Source organism: Chenopodium quinoa, unplaced genomic scaffold (genome assembly GCF_001683475.1).
Source record: "Chenopodium quinoa cultivar QQ74 unplaced genomic scaffold, ASM168347v1, whole genome shotgun sequence".
Lineage (NCBI taxonomy): Eukaryota > Viridiplantae > Streptophyta > Magnoliopsida > Caryophyllales > Amaranthaceae > Chenopodium > Chenopodium quinoa.
This window is the reverse complement of record NW_018742974.1, coordinates 414,113-421,704: the sequence shown is the minus strand read 5'-3', so window position 1 is coordinate 421,704 and position 7,592 is coordinate 414,113. Positions and strand designations below refer to the sequence as shown.

General features: G+C 37.1%; 1 long non-coding RNA gene across 1 annotated transcript; it reads right to left on the bottom strand.

Moving 5' to 3' along the window:
- Positions 1–2,067: 2,067 nt before the first annotated feature.
- On the bottom strand, positions 2,068–3,322 carry LOC110729203. Its single transcript, XR_002512830.1, has 2 exons — positions 2,981–3,322; positions 2,068–2,314 (listed from the first exon to the last, which is right to left on the bottom strand). It is a non-coding gene; the product is annotated as an uncharacterized LOC110729203 (long non-coding RNA).
- Between the last annotated feature and the right edge of the window lie 4,270 nt (positions 3,323–7,592).

Sequence of the window (7,592 nt, the reverse complement as noted above, 5' to 3'; positions counted from 1 at the left end):
TAAAATCATATCCGTGAGTTTAATTATATCTTTTTCAACCAATCTAGCTATGTATGCATATACATTTCCACATTTGTTAGTTTTATCCTTGAAAACTTATTTGCTTTTGATGGGTCTTTCACCCCTCATGCAAATCAATCAAGTTTTAAAGATGATTTTCAAACATAGAGTCTATTTTGGATCTTATGGCCTCTAACCATTATTTGGAATTTAGATTTGTCGTATCTATCTTACAAGGAATTATTCCCTTAATATCTAATAGTAAATAGTATGCTTGTAAGTCCTAGGTTTATTTCTAACTTAATAGAAAATTTATAGAATTCAATCCAAGCCTTTGTTGATTTCTATACCTATACGGGGTTATTGCATCAGACACTGAGTTTCATGGCGCTTCCAAAGCCCTTTGATTATCTTGATCTTACCCCAACGTTTCAAAAGTTTTGTGTGTAATGAATTCTTCTTTTAAGGCACTTGTAAAGTCCTTTAGAATATTCATGATCAAGTGTTCTTACAAAGCCCTTTTAAGGTCTTCCGAAATTCTCAGTTCTAGTTTATTGCTAATCTCGATGGTCATCGAGTTTATTTTCCTCCCACTTTTAGTTTTGAAATGTGTTACTTTCAAGAAAGACACCACTTAGTGCAACAAACATTATGTTCTCATTTAGGTTGTGGAGATAATTCACATAGTCTCACTTGAACGCTTATAAAGAGACATGTATATTGTCTTTTGGAAAAAAAAAAGTTCGTTGTCAAATAATAAACAGTTAGCTCCCACTTGAACTATCTTAGCCTTTAATGAGCTATTAAGCTCCCACTGAACCACCTAGCTCTCATTGAGGTAGTGAACTCCCACTATGTCAAAGGGTTTTAGTCATATACTTGAAAAGACGTTTAGAAGTTAATTCTATCCATAACTGAATATGGTGTCCTTTCTTAGCTCCAACATTTTGTTTAGTGTAGTATTAGTCTTTTGTGCAAATCTTTAAGAACTTTATAAGAAGGGATGTGATCCATCATTGTTCGAGTCATTTTTAAATGGCAACGAGGTCTTTGTGAAGACACACAATATTCTTTGTGGAGTTATTTATGAAAATTTCAATTTGATAACTTTGTGATGGTCATGCTTGGCTCAAGCAAACATCACTCGATCAAATCAAGACGTTTTTATATCTTTCCAAGTCGATTCGGTACTTCATTGAACTCTTCAACTATTTAAGGTCATGTTTTTTCACATTTAATGAATATAGCCATATTCTTTCAAATTTTTCGTGGAACATTTGAAATAATTGAATCCTCTTTAGCTTTTGGAGTCAATTTTCTATACCAAGAACAATAGCTCTTTACTTTATCGGTTTTTAACAAGTAAGACTTGCTTGTCTTAGAACGATTCCGAATCGATCAACTGTCAAGACACTATATAGCCTTTGAGTACGTTCTTGTCAATGTGACATTTCTAAAGATGTTCGGAACACAAATCATGCCTATAATTTGAACTTTTGTGAGTTTTCATGTTAGGAAAATGTTTGTTTATAATCAAGCATTCTTAACTCATGGTTTAGACAACCATGCCATTCAGATAAATTCGAAACTATTGATCTTCACTCTTAATGTGAATAATCAAGCATTAGTTAGCTCATGATTAACGAATTGTTTGCTGATTATGGAACATGATAATCATTTATTTGTTCAAGCCTTAGCTTAAAAGGTCTTTCAACAAAGCATATGACCATAAAACTGATTTAGCACCACTTGTTTCCTTCCAACACTACTACAAAATAGGCCAAAGAGACCCGTCCAAATAAACAAAAGAGACTGCCTTAGAGACGATCTCTAGCTAAGTAATCTCTTTGGCAAAGAGACTGTTTATTAGGGGCGGTCTCTAGAATAAAAAAGTGAGACTGCCTATTGAAGAAAAGCGATATCTAGAATAGGAAAAGTGAGACCGTCTATTGAAGAAAAGCGGTCTCTTTTTTTTACAAAACTTTGACCGCTTATTGAAGTTAGGCAGTTTCTTTTAGAACTTAACCGGTCTTTTCGTGTCATTTAAAAAAATTACAAAAAAAAAGCTTATTTAATTTAATATTTAATATTTAAATTTCAAATTATATGTACATTTAACGTTTTATTCAAATACGAAGTATATGGTGCATACAACAAATAACACAACCCAACGTACAAAGTATCAAACAATCTTTAAATCCTAATACGCATCTTTAGCATGAGCTTCAAATATTCATATCGTGTTGGACGGTGTATTTAGCTTCGAATATGAACTTACCCACTTCACATGCTCATATGCTCATATGCTCATAAGCTGCAATTAAAAAATAAAAAGAATTAGGTGAAAAATTCAAAGATCCTACCCAAAAAATTGTAAATAACAACTATCTTCGTCTAAAATCCATAAATTCAAAGACATAGAAATTAACTTCCCTTAGAAAAACTACTTATTCCAATTGAACCGATAAAAATCATTACTATCAAATAACTTACCAAAAATGAAAGAAAAGCATATAAAAAAAATACAACCAATTTGCTGAAATCAAACCTCTCTAATTAATAAGATAAATGGAAATAAATTGTAATGTGAAAGAGATACGACTTTCACTTTCAATTTACTCTTCCGTATGGACAATGTATGGTAATATAAAAGTATAAAACAACCTTTTCAAGGTGAGATCTAGTAATTTTTGAAACTATTATTGTGATTTTGAGATGGATTTTGATCTAATTTAAAAACTGTAAACGAAAAGATAATTTTAGTGCGGTATCACTCGAAAATTATTAAAGAAAATGAAAATATCAGTCCGCTCCATAAAATTATCTCCAAAATTTAAAATTTTAAATTTAAACTATTCCCTAAACAAATTACACAAACAAAATTTAGAAAAATTACACACAAATATCAATTTGAAAATCTGCAAATTCATAAATATAATTAATTATAAAGATAACATGAAGAGGAGAGAGACATACAAACCTTAGAAGCCAAAGAGAGAGTATTGAGTGTTTGGATGGGAGCAAGAACGAACTAATTGAAGACTTTGCCGCCGCAAGGTGATGATGACGGAGGTCTGCAGTAGAGTTGTAGGCGGCGGTTGGGCTGCGACGAGGAGAGAGAATGGATGAAGGTGAAAGGCGGTTGCATGATTTGCATCAAAATAGAAAGAGAAAATCAAGGGAAGGAGGATACAGCAAGAAAAAGTAGGTTGGAGGCTGGAAGCAGGAAGCTACGGAGTAGGGTTTTAAGGAGAAGGGATAATTAAAAAAATAAGAGGTCATAGCTAACAAAACAGGCTTGGGGTAAAGAGAATTAAAAAGAAACGATATATAAGAAGAATAAAACAAGACAAGAGACTGCCTAACTTAATAATCAGTCTTAAGTTTTAGATTCAAAGACCTGTTTTTTTAATAAAACATGTCTCTCTTTTATTAATTTTTTATATATAAAAAAAAAGAGACCTGTTATCTTTAAAAAAGGGCCTCAATTATTTTTTGACTCTCAAATCTAATACCAAAGAGACCCGTTATTTGTATCATTGGGTCTCCTGAATCAAAGAGACCGGTTATTGAATAAAACGGTGTCTTAGTTTGGGTCTCTTTGACCATTTTTGTTGTAGTGTAAGCTTGTAAGTCAATAACTTAGCTTATCTTCAATAGTTTAAGGTCACTTTAAAAGTGGAACACTCAAGCAGTATCTAATACTTGTGAAGATAATAACTTGCTAAGTTAAGTAGAATAACATGAACTCTTTAGTATAATGGAATCTTATTTCTTTTCTTTGATCCTCGATTCCTATAATTGTTATCATACTTTATCTCATAATATTTCAGAATAATTTCTTTAAGACTCTTTGACTTATATACTTTGTTAGGCATAATTAAGAATCTAATGTGTCACATAACAAAGTTCCATGTTTTCCTTTATTTCGTATTACATCAATGAGTTGTACTCACCAATGTATAAAGAAAAAAGATATGTTAGTTGTCAAGCATTGAAAATTTGTGTTTCAAATTCAATATTTCATGTTTATAAAAAATACCTAGTATTTTTAATACATGATGTCCAACCGTCCTTTCAGACTTATAAAAGTCATTTATGAGAATTGAATTTTTAGAATTGCCTTTCCTTTCTTTGAGAACCATTCTCAAAAATTTCCTTTAACAATCATGGGAAACAATTTACTTTTATTTGGAATTCTACAAATATAAGAGCAAAGTATAACCATTTATCAAGTAAATAACATAATAAGTTTTAAAATTAAAAAGTATTCTTACAAATTTTCAATCTTATTATATATCTTATCCACGCATTAAATTTTTCCCCATTTGGCGAGAATAAGTCGATTCCAAGATCTAAAGAAACAAAGAGTGGTTAAGCATGCTTTGTCTTAGCTTAACACTCAATCTCTTAAGGTAAGCAACTCTTTGCTAATGGCTCCAAGTCACTCTTGGTTGAATAAATCGTCTCATCTAAAGCTCTCTCAACAATTTATTCACTTTGCCACGACATGTTAGGACTCCATCACTCATATTGTTGAGTACAACCAAAACCAACTTGTATGCGATACGTATCCTAGGGAATAATAGTGATGTGTCGCTTTAGCGTAGCCCATCACTACTCTCAATAGGTCAATAAGTGTTGTTTTGGAATAACAAAATTTAATCAATTTTAGGGACCTAGGGTTTCTATGTTGGTTGGTTTAAGTGAACTTACCTAATCATCCCAACATTAGAAATCCTAAACATGCATCTAAAATACAATTCATATATAAATACTTATAAATATATGTCAAAAACATAAATAAAGATGCATTTGGCAACTAGCATGACCCCTTGAATCTTCAAGTCTTCAAGGGACAACTTTTGCAACTTCATGGCTTTGTCTTCCAAGAATCTCCGTCTTCAAGACATGACCATAATTACGCAAACACTATAATCTCTGATTAGGACTAATTTAAGGGACAAAAATACTCAACGGCGTAGATCGTATTTAGATTTCCAAAAATACATCACAAATCACATCCGTATTTTCTATCCTAATCGGACCCCACTAATTGCCATATTATAAAACCTGTGAGAGAATATACATTTTATTCATCCATTCACTATTTGTGAATGGCCCATGTGTAGGCGTCATTCGATGTGCGCCTACGTTAAAGCATGTGTGACTATGCTTGGCACTTATAAGAAGTGGAAGTTGAAAACTACGATTAGGGACAACGATTAGGGACAGGGAAAGTAGGGTGCCACCAACAAGTTTTTAAGGAACTTGTAAACCATTCACGGATCATTTAAGACAACCACGATTAAGGGACACTCCCACAGTTCCTTAGGGAATGGATGGCGATGCCCTAGAGACCGAGCCTCGCCCTTCTTCGAGTAAGGGCAGGTGGGTTCCACCTCCATGGTCTCCAGATGAGTTGGTTTTCTGCCGTGAGGACCATGTTTCTCACCGTCCACTTGCCGGCATAGTCGATGGCACGATTCGCCATCATGGATCTAGAGCTGGAGATTTGGTTCCTCGACTTTATGGGATTATCACGAGAGATCCTGTTACGAATGCCTTGTGGGAATCTGCTGGTTTAGTAGATTTTTATTCGGCGGTCGTAGGGTTTTGCAGCCCCCGGGGTTGTGGCTCGATAGTCGTTCACGCGTTGTTGGAGTATTTTTGGGATACTACCAACACTTTTCACTTTACTTGGGGGAAGATGACAGTGACCCCTCTGGATTTTAGCATAATCAGCGATCTACGCTTCACCGATCGGGTCGTCCGGCGATTTTCTAACCTTAGTTAGGGGGCGGCCAAGGTAGCAGATTTGTTAGGTCCGGTCGTTCAGCACATCAGGACTCAGCCGGTGTCTCGAGGTGGTCCCAAGAGCAGGCGATCAGAGTTGGCTCCTGTTCTGTCCCGTGGCTTTGATATGGATGAGACATCACCTGAGCAGCGAGTGCGGATCTTTATTTTGATTCTCATTTCCAAGGCTCTTTCTCTTGACAGGTTTTCGCGTGCGCTCGCTTGCTATCTTCCTTCTTTGGTTAGGATCAGTGTGATAGGATCCTTTAGTTGGGCCAGCCTTGGATATGCCGATCTTCTCTTGTCGCTACGTCATGGCTGTAGGCAGCTGAATGACCAGGCCCCCGTCACTGTCTATGGTTTATGGAGAGTCGTAGAGGTGACCATCTTTCCTCTTCTTGTTTTGTTTTAATCTGTTTGACTCATGTGCTTAGAGACTACGTTTCATTGCAGCTATGGTTCTATGAATACTTTCCGGGATTTTCCCCTCGACGGCGTCGTGGAGCGGTCCATGACTTCCCTTTAGGAGCTAGCTGGCAAGACCGAGGCGATTCACGAGTGGAGTCTGTCCCTACGCTACACGGGCTGTTACGCCGAGGCACCTCTTCTATTGGTGTAAGAATTGATTTTGTATCCTGTTATTCTTTACCTTGGCGTTATTTTCGGCGTTTCATTGCAACGTTTTATTGTATTCAGGTTACTATTGATATCCAGTATCGGCCTTGGGCAGGGATGACTAATCTTCCTGAGGCCTTGCACCTTTCGGGGTACCGTACTATTTTGTTGGTACTGGACGCTTTGTTTGGTACCTTGGGGAGCGTGTTGCTCGACAGCACAGTGATGATCTCTTTGTGGTACCCTTTCCTCCACCGGAGTCGATGCTGGAATCTCGTTTGCTTAGGGAGTTGATAAACAGTGGAGAGCGCTACACATTTCCTTGGCAGGAGCTTGTGCGTATGGAGGGCGATTATTCGCAGGACTTGCTTCCTTCTTTGGCTCCTCCACCCCGTCTTTCTGAGGTATGATTACTTTTGAGAATTTTGTCGCTAGTCTTTGTTTGAACCGTTGAATAACCTGATTATTTGATCATATTTTCAAACGATTGTTCGCCGTGTGGGGAAAATTGAGGTCCCGCCTCAATTTGTACGCTATCCGCGGCCGATTGGTATTACTGAGGATCATATTGCTGATGCGCCAGAGGGTTTCAGACAGGCGTAGGAGTCTTTGCCTGATGCGTTTGAGCCGGTAAGATTTTTGACACATTATTCATCCTTTTTAATACCGCTTGTTACTAAGTTTTCTTTACATTGTTCTCAGCCTACTCACCCGGAGATGATGGGATTCATGAAGCTGGTTGACGCTTTGAAGTACTGCATCATCAAGCTTCGGCGTGGTGCAAGTTGTCGGGGCGGTTCTGGCGATGTTCTTGAGGTATGTTCACTTCTTCTTTTTTTCATTTTTACCATTTGTTCTATCTTGCACCATTGACATCTTTTGATTTTGTGTCTTTTAGGAGCGATGGAGGTCCCGCTCGTGCTCGTGGCATAAAGGCACGGACGAGGGGGAGCCTAGTCGTGGCAGACGATCTCCTGAGGTTCGTCGGCATTCTCTGTCTCAACGGGAGCCTCAGCTTTCTCGGCCGTTTCAAGAGGCTCAGTGGCAGCAGCCTTAGCCTTCCCAGCCATTCCTGCACTTTCAGATGTTGGGGTTTAGTGAGTCCGACTCACCGCGGAAACAACCCCGACCCAAAGAACCACTCGCAATTAATAAAACCATAAAGCATAACAAATAAACAT